This window comes from Gambusia affinis, linkage group LG21, assembly GCF_019740435.1.
Source record: "Gambusia affinis linkage group LG21, SWU_Gaff_1.0, whole genome shotgun sequence".
Lineage (NCBI taxonomy): Eukaryota > Metazoa > Chordata > Actinopteri > Cyprinodontiformes > Poeciliidae > Gambusia > Gambusia affinis.
Window position 1 is genome coordinate 21936624 of NC_057888.1, and position 16565 is coordinate 21953188.

Below are 16565 nucleotides of genomic sequence, written 5' to 3' on the forward strand. Positions count from 1 at the left end.
TGATTTAAAATAATTTTTAATCCAACCAAAAACCTTGTTCCTGATTAGAACAAAATATGTCTCCTAAAAAATTTATAATATATTGAACATTGCTGATAAAAAGAATTCTACTTTCCCATTAGTGCAATCGTTACAGTGTCCAGGCCACCAAAAAGTCAGAAATGATTTTCTATGCTTTTGTCCAAAAATTAGCTTTGTTTTTCATCAAAACTTAACCAGATGGATAAACATTCATCAGTTATGCATATTTTATGATGCCACTCAAGTTAAATCTGGAGCTAAATGTCACAGATGGAAGCATAAAGAAAAATGTGCTTCTGCTGCAGCAGGAGTGTTTATGAAGATCTCTGTGACTGCAGCTCTAAAGTGGTGATAGGGTGGGTAAGACAGACGGGAGGGATGAGGCTAATAAACATGATAACAGTTGTTCCACCAGCCACCAAAAGAAAGTGAAATACATTTAAAATCACAGTTGAAGGTCACTAAAGTCACTTGTCTTGGATAAAATAGGATATGAATATTTTTGAATTTATTTAATATTCTACCCAAAACCCATCAATTTTAACTCGTCTGTAAAATGCTGTTTAACTTCTAGTGTTGACTGGTGCTCCATCAATGTAATCGAAAGTCGGTTGTGCTTTATTAAACCAAGTGAATTCATTTCAAACCGGTTTGATTTAAGTCACTATATGTACTGTACCCTGAGCTTATCCAATTAGAATTATTTTCAGAAAATGTATAATTTTTTTTTCTTTTTTAGGCTCCCAAATTTTTCTCTCCTCACAATTTCAAATTTTTACAGCTACAGAACTGAATAATAGATGTGGTATTTATGAATGATTTATGACCAGCTTTTTTACAACTTTGGATTTAATTTATTTGCTGTGTCAAACAGATGTATAACCAACTTTTTTTCTTATTTAGTAGGTGAGACAGAAAACAGACACAAGGAATAGTTCCCAAAATGGCATATGTACAGAACTTCTCTAATTACAAAAGCAGCATAATGTTATGTCAGTTGCCAATGTTGACTTTACATAGAACGCAGCAGTATAAGGAGGACAGTGACTGTAAAAAGAGTATAAAGAGAGTGACAGGCAACTCATAAAATGCCATGACTGGTCTAAGCCAATGAAAAGAGAGCCACATCTGGATGCATTGAAAAAAATTAAGCATAATTTATCAACTTTTAAACAATATGTTATACAAGACAATACATCACTAATGTGTCATGTTCTGTGTTTTTCTGTATGTTTATTTCAAGTTTCCTGTGCGTCTGAGTCTCCGTGTTGTCCTGTCTCCCCTTGATTAGTTCCCAGGTGTGTCTCGTTCCCTGATTACCCTCTGTGTATTTAGTGTCACCTGTGTCTCTGTGTCTTTGTCGGGTCCTACATCTTCTAACGTCGAGTCACGTCTTGTCGCCCAGTCCGTCTTTCCGTGAGTGTTCCGGTTGCTACCGGTGACGAGCCCAGGCTTTGGCTTGGCCGTGCTGCCCGGCTCCTAGGATTGTTTTTGGACTGTGTTTTTGCTTTATTTCCTTCATTAAATATCATTTTTTCACCATACCCTGGGTTCCCGTTTGCTGCCTCACCACCTCACCATCACGCCACATGACATAATACAATACCTGGCCAAAAAAAAAAAAAACCCTCAAAAAAACAAAACACCTGAATTTTGCAAAATTCAGGTGGGGCCCCAGCCCAGGCCAAGAGGGGACCCAGATGGGAGACAGAATATGACTTTAGGGATCCAAGCCTTTATCACGTCTAATTAGAGCTGGAGAAAGCGGGCCTTCTCCTGTTGAGTATGGTGTATGTAGGATTATATATCATGATATAATCCTATATCATGCTAGGATATAGGATTATATCACCCGCCAAAACTGCCAGCAAAGGAGCTGGACCACAGTAGTTACAGTCTACTAGTAGGCTGCCCCAGTCATTGTTGACTCTTGGTTGCTAAAAACTTTACAAGGCCGACTAATTTTGTTTTTCTCAAGATTCTATAGAATAGTGTTTCCCTGGTGATGTTTTCCCATAATATATAATTACCCAGTAATATTTTTACATTTCCTGTCCTCGTAACATCTTTTAATGCAAAAACACAGTGGACCACCATGGCGCCCCAACCACCGGGCTTAGCAAATTTTCAGGGGGAAACCTTGCATTACCATGGCAAATATATTTGGCAGGATTTCTAACAGATATGCGTGTGTGACCTTTTTTGGGTGGCAGCTTTTATTTTATTTTTTTCCAGGCAGTGTATTTTAAAAGCAGGGAGCCCACATATAGTGTTTGTTCGGTTTGAGATGTTTGACTCTGAATTATTGTTGTCTAAATCTTTGTCCAATCTGGCTCCTTAATAATAAATATGTATATAATGGATCAGCGTTTTGAATGGGTGTTTGAAAAGGTTGTGTAGATCTGAACAGGTCAGAGCTTTAACAAGTTGAAACAATTGTGGGGTTTATTGGACATTTTGGTTTTTCCTCAAGAGCCATTCAGCCATTACCATTACCTAATGAAGACTAGAGCAGTTTTACTTAATTTTGCTCAGTGTCCAGTGTACTATAAGATGTCAGTGCAAATTAGTGCAAACAAACCTTTATTTTACTTAATTACAGACCACTTAATCAGTGAAGGAAGAAATGAATGCCGCAATAGAAACATCATGTTGACATTTAATATCAACTTCAAGTTATGCATGAGATTTAGACAAGAATGCAGAACACACCTGCTGATGAAAGTTAAATTGATTTAAAAAGCTCAGAGAAAGTTTCCCTTTTCTATGAAAGGCTGTCCTTTCACAGACTTTGCTTCTCAGTCTTTGTTTATTAAGAGCTCAATTCAAATCCAACAAAGTGAGACACTAGTTTGCATAAAGTTTCCCAGTGCTTTCAATCCATTAGATTTGTTTCCAGTTACTTTTGTACTGATGGAGCTTAGTCAGCAGGTCTTACACAATGCTCACCTATCCCAGAAAGAAAGAGCCGCATTGTGTTAAAAGATCTCTGACATGAGTAAAAGCAAACATTGCTTGATATTGATTTTCTTGAGACAAGAACCTTTACAAAGGACTCAGAGATCTACGTGTATTCACATGTACAAGACAAGTATTGATCACGCTGTATTATTCAAGGTCCATCCCTGATACCGAATCAGAGAAAGTGAAAGGACAATTTCTGCAGGGCTAGAAGAAGTATGTATTTAAGAGATGAATCATAAGAACCTCAACCAAAACCTGTATACACTAGGTTGTATAATCAGGTGGACTTCACTTGTTTGAATAATTACTAATAATCTTGTTAAAATGTTATAATTGTCTTTTAAAGGGTCAAAGGCCACTTTATGGGGGTTGTTAAAGGAATAAAATTACTAAGTTAGCTTAATTTGGAAAAAGCTTGGCTCTCTCTATTTCCTTCCTATTTCCCGGGTTCTTCCAGCGAGGAGTGTGTGCCAATCAGGAGCAACATGCGTGATGACGTCACAGAGTTACAGCGTTTAATCTCACAACAAGAAGCGTATGAGTTAACAAGAAAACTGCAGAGTTACAGAGACATACATTCATTACCTGAGACAAAAATTAAAGAGAAAAAAGAACAAAGACGCGTCTTTGGAGAAGGCTGATGCAAAAACCAAAACAGGACAGCTTTCTGAATTATTATCACTGCGTTCGATTTCTTATAGTAAAGGCGTTCCTCTCCTTGTTAATGTATTCAATCAAGGCGTAGCTCTGTATGACCAATTAGAAGTTACCTTGGAGGCTCATAAAAACTTAGAGCCTCCCTAATTTACGCAAAAGATCAAAGGCCATTTGGTTTCCGAGAGGACAAAGGAGCAGGGGCAGCTGCGTCCTGGTCTTCCGTCCCCCCGGGCCATTTGGGCAAACAAAAGCATAAAACAAGACTTCACAGATACCTGTGAAATTCGGAGTGTCTCCTTCACAAAGTTAAGCTCAGTCAAAGATTATCTTCACAAACCTAATTCTGGTCTACAGCATTCAGCATTTTCCAAAGATTTAAGTCCTTGCTTTATCACATAAAATCAACAGCACAAAATGAGGTACAGTTCCTTTTCTAACCTATAAAACATAACATTCAAACAATTTTCTAATACTAAACAACATATTTTCATTGAAACGCTTTCCATTTGATTCAGATATTATCATAGACAGTACAATTTCAAATACATTCAGCATTCAGCATTCTAAACTTAGATAATGCACTTTAATTATAAACTTGCTATTAATACTTAGAAAAATGTTAGTGATCTCAACATTCTATGTTGCATTTTAGTTTAAACCATACCAGATGTGATTAAAACCTTTTGATGTTCTGTGAAGCCAATCGGCTTCTGCCCTGCACTAGATGCTAATTTCGTGGCTTCCTGAGCCCTGATAACAATACTAAAAGATCTCCTTTGATCTGCATCTAGTTCCTGACCTTTGACATTTACTCTGGTGGATAATTTAACTGTAAATTCTTCACAGAATATCTGTTTAAAACTAAGAAATTTATACAACATAGAATGTTCAAGATACCTTTTACATATGACATAAAATTAACTGTTTAAAGCATTAGAAATAATCATTTTTCTTAACAGGGTCTTAGTGTTTTACTAAAAGATATTTTGCTCAGAGTCACGATTTCCCCGTTGCTGCTGACTGTTGCCACCTGTGCTGCTGCCCAGGTTAACTCCTGCTCTTCATTTCCTCAGTGTGAGATCACCTGTCATCATCTTGGTCACAGCCTCTGTCCTCATTTATGATCAAGACTCTGACCAGTTTTCAGCCTCTGCCTGCTCCACATCTATTTTCTATGTATTATGGTGCTCCATTGTCTATTTGCAATGCAATACTTGCAGACTTTTCAATGAAACATATTGTAATTGGACGGATGGATGCTGTGCGTGTCTTCCAGCCTTCCAGGCACTCACAGGTTTTGCAGTCAGGTAAAAAGAGAAGAAACGGGTCCACTGAAACTGGAAAACTGTGGATGGCTCTCCCTGTGTTAGGGCTCAGAGTCCACCTACAGAGTCCACCTACAGTGGATGAGTTCAGGTATGCTGGTGAAGAAGGTGAGGGGAAGATGGATTGAAGCTTCATCTGCAGTAATGAGAGGAGGACTTTTGCCTTTGTAATGAAGACCGGGGCAGACAAAAGGCAAAGGACTCAATTTACTGATAAGGTTATCAGTATGGATAAGGACTGAAAGGACCAGATGTGGTTTCTATTGGTGTCTTTAGGTCATGACCTTCAGCTTTAGTAATTTGTATATTCTGACTTTCACCCAGGAACTAACAAATAGCCCTGGATTTCTGCAGCAGTAGGCCTACTGTTTGCATATTTCAGTCTCTCTCCATGTTTCTTCTAATGTTTCACCTTCATCAAACAGTCATCTGACTAGCAAGGGGACCAAAGCCTAGCTTCATTTTTACCATCTGTGTCTACAGTATGTCTCTCCATTTGCCTGTAATGGACTGGTAACATGTCTACTTTCCCACTTAGGAAAGTAGATCAACGAGTAAATCGAGAGCTGCGCTCAGTTCTCTCCTCATCATGACAGACAGCCCACTTCACTGCAGACACTGCACCAATCCAGCTGTCGATCTCCCGCTCATTCATGAACAAGATCCCATGATACTGAAACCCTTCCACTTGGGACAGGACATCCTCCCAGACCAGGAGAAGGCACTCTACCCTTTTCTGGGTCAAGACCATGACCTCAGATTTGGAGGCACATATCCTCATCCTGGTCGCTTTACAGTCGGCTAACAAATGAGATTTATTCTGTACACAGAATGTTTTGCCTTAGAACTAGCCGGTAGTTCTACAGTGAACAGTTTAACCTTCCTATGGTGTTAGGGTCCCTATGGACCCGTTTAGATTTTTAGCATGCATAAAAGTACTTCATACATTTGTTTTTTGTGTTGAAACTTTTTGACTTTGTCAGGGACTTCCATTTAAACAAAGTAAAATCATTTTTTTCTTTTTCACTAAATTATAAAGTGCTCTGGTGAAAAAAAATGACTTTTGTGGTGTTCGGGTCATTTGTGACCCGGTTAAAATTTTCAATTATATTGAATCATTCCAATCCAAACGTGGCAACATTCGTTGGAGCACAGTTCCTCCTGATGTGCATGGAAGGACAGCAGCTGCAAACATCATCAAAATGACCCCTGGGGTCACAAGGTTTGCTGTGACAAGAGTAAGTGACATCAAGACGTGCTTTGATCTTTTTTTTGCCATTGTCACTAAAAAAAGTCATAATTGCTATGACAAAGCTTGAGGGGAAAAAAGTCCATGGCAACATGTGGAAAGACATGAGATGTACTTGGTGTTCTCCTGGCTGGAGTATACTTTTGTCTTGGGTTCTTTTTGAGCAAAGCCCTACCGTGGTCGATGAGGTAGAATCAACAACAGAGTTAGCAATACTCTACAACTAGAAGACTGAAACCATGAGTGAAAGGTCTATCCCAAAGAATCACTTCCTGTGTATTGGGAATGACAAACTATGATACAGCTTTTGTTGTTTCATTGATAAATGACAGGAATCAACATGGTTGAAGTTAGTGCTTTAGCATTCTCTGTATTGCTTTAGCGTTATTGGAATTTGTGTAACAAATGTTTGTTAGCAGTGCTCACAACTGACATAATGTTCAATATATCTGTTTAATCTTTAGTAACTACACCCTTATTCATATACACTTCTAAGATGGAATTCCAAGTTTACCTTTAAGTTATCTAGCGTTTTGTTGAGAAACAACTGATTATGATCATTCAAGAACAGGGGTGGGCACTCCTGGTCCTCAAGGGTCGGTGTCCTGTAACTCTTAGATATCTCCCTGGTCCAACGTACCTGAATCCAATAGCTGAATCACCTCCCAAGCGCAGTCAGGTTCTTCAGAGTCCTGCTAATTACCTCATTATTTGACTCAGGTGTGTTGAAGTAGAGATACATATAAATGTTGCAGGACACCGGCCCTCGAGGACCAGAAGTGTCCACCCCTGTTCAAGAAAGAACCAACAAGTTCCACAAGGGTTCTCTCCAACACAACAGCTATTGTTGCACCATTGTCTGCTTTCACTTGCATCTACTTCTTCAGCTATTGGGCAGAATCTGCAATGTTGCTGAAGAAAACTTCTCAAAGGGAAACAGATGTTCTTTCATTTGGCTCTCCAGCTGAGTGTAGGAGAGGAAAAACATTTGAAAAGGAGGCAAGAGAAAGAAAATAAATGTAGTACTGCATCACAGAAGGAAGGGAATGAGGCAGACGTGGTGGAGAGTTGGATTAATGTGGAGAAGAGGGTTCCTCTCCTGGGGTGCATGCCAAATGCTTCCATATCGGTTTTCCTTTTGTGCTTATATGTTAGCTAAAGTTAATGACCAAACCTATTCCTTCTCATCACATTCAAAATTATTTCTGCTTGTTTGTTGCTCTCCATTTACTTTTCTGGCTCTGAGAGAAAGTTTTATTTCAAATCCTTCAATCAAATGGCAGTATTTTCTGGAGTGGTTTTATTCAAATTGGCCATCTCTATGTGCTTGCCTTTTTAATTATTTACAAGCATTTTGCCTTCTAATTTGAAATGCAGATCACATCCACTCACTGTACCATTACCATGTGTTTTTTTGTCTCGCATGCTTCCGTCCCCTCTTTTTGCCTCATCACAGATACAACAGGTGCAATGTTAAACAAATTAAACATTTATGAGAAGATCTGTAAATAACATGTTGATAGAGAAAAACCCGTACGGGGGTCACAATTTGCAGAGCGGCATTTTGCTGTTTCCGAAGCCGAGCAAGCAGACTGCAAGGCCTATTAATTTTGTCCATGAGGGTTCATATTGTGAAAGTGCTGTGGCTCCTGCAGAGGAGGCAGTGCTGTTCCCAACAGGACACTCATGCCCACTCACAGCAAGGTATGCTGGGAATACAAATATATTTGTGAATGCTGTAATGTGTTAAGAGCTATGAGACAACTTTAAGATTTGTTAAAGCTGGGTGTCCAAAATATACAACATTGAAAGAGTTTTGAGGAAAATAAAACATTTACATGGCAAGAAAATCACATCAATTTTCACTGAAAGTACACAGGGACAGTGAGAAGGACAAACGGCTTTTAACAGGAATTAAACATTCAGCAGAAAACCACAGCTGAATAATTCACAACTGGCATGATCCCAATGATTTAACCAATGACAAATAAATCTCTATTTGGGAGGAGACAAATATCAGACATAAGCTACTAAATGATTCATAAGTAGAGCAATACTGTCATCATCGTGTTTCAAGAGAATTTAGAGTCAACAGATCAGAGGTACAGAGACCAATCAGGAACAGGAAGTTAAATAAGCTAGGTATTGATTTTTAACTCTGAGAAAATGTATTTACAATAAAAAGAAGTAGTGAGAATGTTTTTTTTGTTTTTTTTTGTGATTAGAGATTACATCATATATATATATATATATATATATATATATATATATATATATATATATATATATATATATATATATATATATATATATATATATATATATATATATAAATTAAGTTTATCCAACTCACCTTGGATAAACTTAATTTAATTGCTTGTTACCAATTGAAGTATTTCAATTAAGTTGGTTCGACTCATTTTTTTTTTTTTTTAGAGTGTAGGTAAGGCCACAGAGAAGCTGAGCGATAAACAGCTGAAAGGGACAGAGCACAAGCTACATCAAACAGTAAATACCTGCTGTAAACTGTCTTTTACATACAAACAAAACCTTTAGGATCAGTCCTTTGACTGTTAGGGAAGAAAACATTGAGCCCAAATGTGTTTAAATTGTCCTTTATTAAACAAACAGTCGAAGTACTACAGCCATTTGCAAAGGTAACACATGAAATTTTATTTAAAAAAACATGTTTCAGTATTGAAACCGGTGTCACTGTATTGCACATGGAGCTGTAGCAGTTTGTGAACATTAAATACAGAGAAGTTGGGCTAAAAATAAAACCTCTGACTTCAGCGGACGCTGTACAGCTGCATGCAGGAGTTACGGCGGGTGAAGAGAAGTGATCTGCTCTGACTGCCAGTTGTAATTATTTTTTTTTGCCTAATTATAAATAGTTTAAATAGTTAGAATAATATATTCATGCCTATGTTACTGCAGGCAGGACAGTGGGTGCTGATGGAGCGTGATATGAACTGATAATCACATCACAGGTAGGACTAAACTAGTGCAGAGCTTTTATTGGGTGTTGATGCTGCTTAAAGAGGTTTTGCTCTTTACTGTTCAGAAAAAATGAAGTTGTACTTAGGATAGTGTTTATGATGGATGAACATCCATCCATACATTTTCTTACACCTTTATCCTATTGGGGAGGAGAAGGCTGCTGGTGCCTATCTCCAGCTATCAACAGGCAAGAGGTCCCTGGACAGGTACATGAACAAGTGGCAGCAGGAATCAAACCTGTAACCTTTCGATTACAAGATGACTATTCCACAGAGCCCTGAAGAATGAATGTGTATCATTTTCCATCCACTAGTAGATGGAAAATGATACACATACCAGCTCCACTGGTATGAATACTTTTCCAATACCCTGTTTGGAACAAACGTTTAATTAAAATAAAAAAATAAAAAACAGCAGCATTCATTTTTGCTTCCTATTTTTAAATGAGGCCAGACTTGCAATTAGAAGCATTCATAAACATCACCTGAAATAATGTTCTAGGTCTGAAGGTAAATTCTTATTGCCTACTCTTCATACAATTATTCTCTGTCTTGCTGTTATTGTTATTCATAGCATCAAATTTATCAACAGTCAGACTAATTGAATTTCTTCCCTCAATTTAATTCAGGCATACGCGATGATGCAGAGGAAAACTCTGATAAATGTACTTTAGAAATCTTTCTTTTTTGCTCTTGCTTTAAAATATTTCTGCAAAGCCAAAGCAGATTTAGGAATGAAGATGTTCCACCTACAGTGTGTCATGATGTTTACATAGGACGGTTAATCCCTGCAGAGGCCCAATGATGTAATTCCTCAGCGTGTCTAGGTTCACTGAATCCTCACATTTCTCCCGGGGGCCACTTGATGCTGTAAACATTCGGAATCTGGCCCGCTCACAATGCAGCAGCAAAACAATATCCTCCCAAACGCACCATTCTCCAAATTTAAAATTTAGCTTTGTCTGTGTGGCTTTTTTTTCTTTTTTTTTCTTTCTTTTTGGGTTTGCATGGTCCTGCCTAACGTGAAGCATTGCTTCAAGAAAGAAAATGCTGTTAGTTGAAAGGTACATGGATGGCAAACAGCTTGGGGCTACACATTTCACTTGCTGCCTTCGCAGTTCTGCTGCATTAGATTGTAGCATCTGTGCAGCATCATGTGTGAATGTTATATGTGCAGAAACTAGTTCCTTAATCATATTTTCCTGGCGCCGTTTTGCCACTTGTAAGATTTAAATGTGGGATGATCTTTTTTTTTCTACCCCTCAGCTCAAGGTGCAACCAGAGATATTCTACACAGCTTCCATACAACCTTGTGACAAGCTGAGGCATCAGCAGGAAGGAATGCGCCATTATGTACAGGTGATTCACCAAGCTTTGTTTATCTTGTAGATTTATATTTCATTTGATTTATCAACAGAAGTCAATGCAAAAGGAGACACAAGGTCTTAAAGGGTGTTTTAAGAATTACATTAGGATTTTGAAGTATATTTAATAAATTTGACTTTCAATAAGTGCCAGACTGATACATCATTTATCTTTTCATTTTTGAAAAAATACCTTGGCAGTCTTGCCAAGGTTTTGTGTTCTGCCCCCTCTACACTGATTCCATCAGCAAAATCCTTTGCAGGCGAACATTGCTGAAGAACCACCATGGAGACCAAAGAACACAGCATACCTAGTTGGGTGATAAGATAATTTCCAAAAGCTTTTACCTCAGTTCCAAAACACTCTGTTCATCTAGGGTGACCAAACGTCCGTATTTCCCAGGACATGTCCGTATTTCATGTCCTGTCCCGGGCATCCCGGGATATTTTTAGAAAGTGAGGAAATGTCCTGTTTTTTCGTAGTGTCTCTCCAACCCCCCCAAATGTTTTCCCAAATGTAAATATGGTCACTCTAGTTCATCCCAAACGAAGATTAACATTATAACTCATATCATCCAAGTATATATGAAGAGTTGTGGATGTGGATGCTGTGAGCAGGAAAGATCTCCTGTAGCAGTCATAAGGGAGAAGATTCTGACTGAAGACTGGTGTGTGTCATCACATGCTAGCAGCTCATGATACTCCATGCTAGCATGTTTTGTAGTACAGAACATGCTAGTATGGCATGCCAAAACATACATCAACAGTTTTGGCTGTATGGTTAGAATGACCAGTAGAGAAATGAGATGACCCGGAGCTGCAGAGAGCCACTGCTCCAGTGGGGTTGACTCTAGATAGGCCTAACTTATTTATATAGCACATTTAAAAACAACAATATTGATCAAAGTGCTTTACAAAAGTTAAAGGAAACAACATTAAGACTGCGACAGACTGGCGACCATGGCCAGGGTGTACTCCGCCTCTCGCGCGGAACATTAACAGGAGATAGGCACCAGCACCCCTCCCGACCCCATTAGGGACAAGTGTGGATGAAGATTAACAAGAACAAAAAGTAGTTAAAAGTTAAGAGCTTGTAGTTAAAAAAACTTAACTACAAGACACCAAAACCAAACAGGTTTGATGGAACTCAAACTGAAAGTCAGTTTAAAGAAATGAGTTTCCAGAAGAGAATTAAAATACTGCACAAACTCTGCACCGTGAATATTAAAGGGTCATGTTGTTGCGATGGCAGAAACTTGATCTCCACTGAGTTTTACTTTAGTCATCAATTGCAATATCTAACTATAAGATCTCAGTGCTCTTTCTGGACTCAAAACATGTGGGATCCAAAGCATTCAAGATTTTAAAAGCAAGACAAAGAATCTTAAAATCCACATGAAAACAAACAGGCAGCCAATATAAACCCGTTAAAACAAGGGTATTGTGGCCATCCCTTCTGTTACCTGTTAAAGATGAAGAACTGCATTTTGGACGACTGATCTAATGTTCCTCATCACCCTGAACATCCCCACAGCGAAATATGGTGGTGGTGGTATGATGCTGCAGGGATGGAGGATCCAGAGAAGTCAGGAGGTGAATGAAGTAAAATACAAAATAAATCTCAAGAAAAATCTGTTGGAGTGAACAAAAATCTTGAGACTGAGTCAGAAGTTCACATTCAGATAAAATGTATTTCCACTGATTTACAGTCTCTCCAATTTGTAACAATTGGCACCTCAAAACACTTTATAAAATAAACAGAAGCAGTTCATATCCAGTAGTGTGCAGATAAGTTGTTCCAGACACAAAAAGCAGAACAACCCTGGAATTATAACCAGACTTTACGCCAACACATTAATATGATTTGATCCAAGCTCGTCAAAGTCCATACCCGATTTACAGATTTACTCCATTCAAGCAGGGTTTAATACTAAGGAGTTAAATGTAAAACCTTGCACTATTTTCTCCCACTTCTCAATTGCACACAGCTTTGTGTTGGTCTGTCACATAAAACCAATAAATATACTAAGGTTTGTGATTTTAAAACACAAAGAAAAGTCCAAGAGACGTGAACTGTAAAATAAAATAAAAAAATTAGCAAAATAACTTTGCTAAGTTAAACATTTGTGAGCAGTGAAATGAGCTCCAGCTCTCAATGAGTCGTACCAGTTGTTCAAAGGAGCTCATCAGCAGCAGCTCAGATTTGCTCCTTTTCTTCTTGAGCTTTGAATTTTTACAGAGCTCACAGCTTGATTCTATTACTGTTCACCTGCAGGGCTGCAGAGGAAACTCCTTTCATGAGCAGGACCTGTGCTTCTTACTGATAATCTGGGAAGTGCTAGCTGAAGTGACTTCAATGCAACATACTTTTTTCAGAGTATCTGTATCTATCGTAATGTATTTAAATAAATATCACAGAAATCTTAATTGAAAGTGTCAGGTAATCACTACATTGATAACAGAAAACAACTTTCATTTCCTTTTTATGGAGTCACATATACAGAGTTTCTATAAACAAGTCCTAAAATAGATTTATTTCCTATAAAAGAAGTGGGGCTAGAGGCTACCTTCACACCAGGAATCTTTAGCCCACTTTACTTAAACTTCAGTTCGTTTTCCCAATAGTCCAGTTTGCTTGGTGATGTGTGAATGGGTAAACAAACGCTGATGTGGAACAAGAAATGATCTCTAGCCCACTTCAAACCAGGTCTAGGATCATTGAAGTGAACTCTGGTGCAGTTCAAATGAACATGCGAACAGAGACAGCTCCAGAAAAAGAAAATGTATAGCACACAGCATTCTGGGTACATATGATCTAAACATATGCAACAGTCTGCAACTTTTAGATGTATCTTATCAGCTTTAGATAAGTTTAGCAAGGACACATGTTCCTGACTTCACCACATCTACTCTACATAAATGGCCTAATTTTCTTGGCTTTCCTTTTTTAAATTGTGTCTGAGAGAAAAAGTCACTGCATACTTATATTCCAGGGAAACAGGAAGTCATTGATTAACATGTAAAAGTTCCAAGAATAGCAAATTAATATAAAAAAGCAGGTAAAGAGTAAAAATGCTTCAGTTTCATTCATGCTGTAGGAAATACTAAAGATAGCAAATACCAATGATTATGACTTCGGTGTTATAGTAAGAACACAATTTCTTGATTGTTCTGAATAAATAAACTCCAATATGTGGAGGATACTGTATGTCTTTTCTAAAGACTAAAAATGTTTTGTTTTTTTTTTCTTACTCAGCATCCAAGATCAAGGTCGTTGGCCCTCCTGATCCCCAGTTGAACTGTGGATCAGCTGACATCATCTTCTGACTGGACCCTTCCATAACTTCCACCTCTTCTGCTACATTCAACTATTGATTCCATCTTTTTGTTGTTTTTAAGAGTGGCCTCGCTTATCGCCGCTGCTGCATACTGAGGCTTATCCACTATGACAAAGAGCAGGGTCAGCACCGAAGTCAATAAAGTCATCAGTCAAAGCGCAGAGTCAAACCCTCTGTAACGATTATTCAAAATTGGCTCCGGTGATAATCCTGTCTGATTAGAACAGAAATGGATCCTCAGCTCTGTGTAATATCACAGCCAGAACAGGAACAGTAGCAATGCTGCCTGCATCGCTTTTAATAACCAACTATTGACTGGCTTTCACTCAATTGCTATTTATCATGATTAGAACAATTTCCTCTTCAACCACATCATCATGAACAGGACCATGGAGATCAATACCTCCATCCTGGTTGGAGCTGATGTGAAAATTAGCATTAATAATGTCTTTTTAGGATTTTCATTTTCTGTAAGATTAAGAATATTGGACACAAAAATGTCTCTTTATTGGGGGCCCAGTCCCATTATTCTCTTACATTCTGCCACTCTAACTGTGTTCATAAATATTAATGAGATAACCCCATGCAGCCTTAAAAATAAATATTCACATTCATGTTTGGAACAAAAATTTATTTTTATAGCAATTCAATAACATTCTAATTATTCTTGAACTATTGCTGCAATTGAAATCTTTTGGCTAAAACTTCATAAGGCTACAATGGTGCTATGGAAACCAATATATCAATGTGTTGTAGGGAACTGATTGTACTCTTCATAAATATGGAGAAGCTCTAGAGGATCTCTTGGCGACAGAAGCCTTCATCGACCGTAATCAGAAAGAAAACAGGCAGAAAGAGGAGAAGGCATGTGGCCAAGGGCTCAGGTCCGGGAACAACAGCTTTGACCGCCACGCTGAGTGCTGTTTATGACACAAAGCAATAAAAATTCTGCATTTGTACAGTTCTTGAATATCTGCCAGACATTTGTACTGTGCAGTAACCAGAAAACACAGAACACCAGGACAGCAGAGAGCAAAACGTAAATTCCTCCCATGAAAACTTATTTCATTACCAGCAAATTCATGGAGCAAATCCCAGTAAAAGTTTCAGCAAAGGGTCTTTACAATATTAAAGAGGAATGTTTACTTGGTTAAGCTGTCATACAAATTTAAAGCAAAGAGGAATAGGAAAGCGCAACCTTTTTATGACTCCGCTCACGAGTAAAGTTTTCTTTTTAAAATGGGCGTCAGTTTCAAAACAGTCACATGCACAGTGATTTGTTTCAATAGCTGTTTTTATCCACATGGGAATGAGAAGAATGGCCAGAAATGAAATTTTTGCTCCTGTAGACCAGTAAGTGGTGCTAAAAAAGGAATATGGAACATGCAGACAAATGTTTTTTAGCCTTCTTTTGTTCACACAGTAACATTTTGGCCAAGCCACACAAAGTTATTTGCAAACAACAGCAAACATTTGGAAACAATAAAAAAACCATGTGGTGCAGCCTTCAGGACAGGTTTTCAGTACCAGCAGGGGCACTCAGTGTTCTGCCTGAGCTGCTGCACTTCTTCAGATTATTTGGCGTGTTAAAGGAAAATCTTTTACTATCAGCAAAAACACATATGGTACATTTACACCACAGCTCTTTAGTCCTCTTGTTCATTTGTGTAGAATCTCCAGGTCATTTGGGGAGGTGTAAATATGAAATGTGAAAACAGAGCGAAAAAATTGAACATGTTACAGACCTCGGTGTTGGTTCAGTTGAAGTGAACTCTAGCACAAATCAAATGTATATGTGTATCTCAAGAGGACCAGAGAGTCTAGAGCTACCAGGAAAAATGGCTTGCTTCTTCTGCTAAAGACAAAAGAGAAATCCTATAACAAATCTGATGTCACTCCATTTTTGTTTATATTCTGTGAAGAAGTAAGTTACTCTTGTGTCTTCATCAGAAATTTTTGTATCATTTTCTTCAGTGGTTTTTGGTGAAGAACTGAGGGAGGGAACATGTTTTTTTTTTATTTCTTTGTTTGATTTGACATAGTAGACTGTGAAAGCAAATCACAGCAGCTAAAAATATAACAACTGTTGTGATTTTGATGCCAATCGAACCGAGTCTACCAGAATTTGAAAACACGTTATTATTTCTGTATTGTATCGATTTTAAGCCTGTGCTGCACACCAGGGTTAGGAATAGACTACTAATGTATAATGATGGTGAACATATCTGGGTAAGGCATAAGTGCAGTTACTAAAATGAAAGGAAGTCAATACAAATACCTCATATGGGAAGATATACAAACTTGTGTGCGTCCTTGTATTCGATGCATTTTAATGACCAATTTCTTTACACATCCAGCGTTGTGGGGACCAACTGTTCCTTATTGTTGCCCAGGTCCCATAAAAAGAAGTGCTAATTTTGTGTGGTAAAAACCAGCCCCTTGTTCTATGTTTTGCTTCATAGTGGATCTGGATCCTCGGCTATTGAGAAGCAATTTCGTCCTGGAGGCGGGGTCTCTGTCGAAGTTTTGAATTATACCCAATCGCTAACGTTTGTCCGTGATGTAGGTAAGGTGGTGGCTTAAACCCTGCTGTTATGTTTGTTTCTGAGGTACAGCAATAATGTTCCTGGGTCAATTTGACCAAGGGA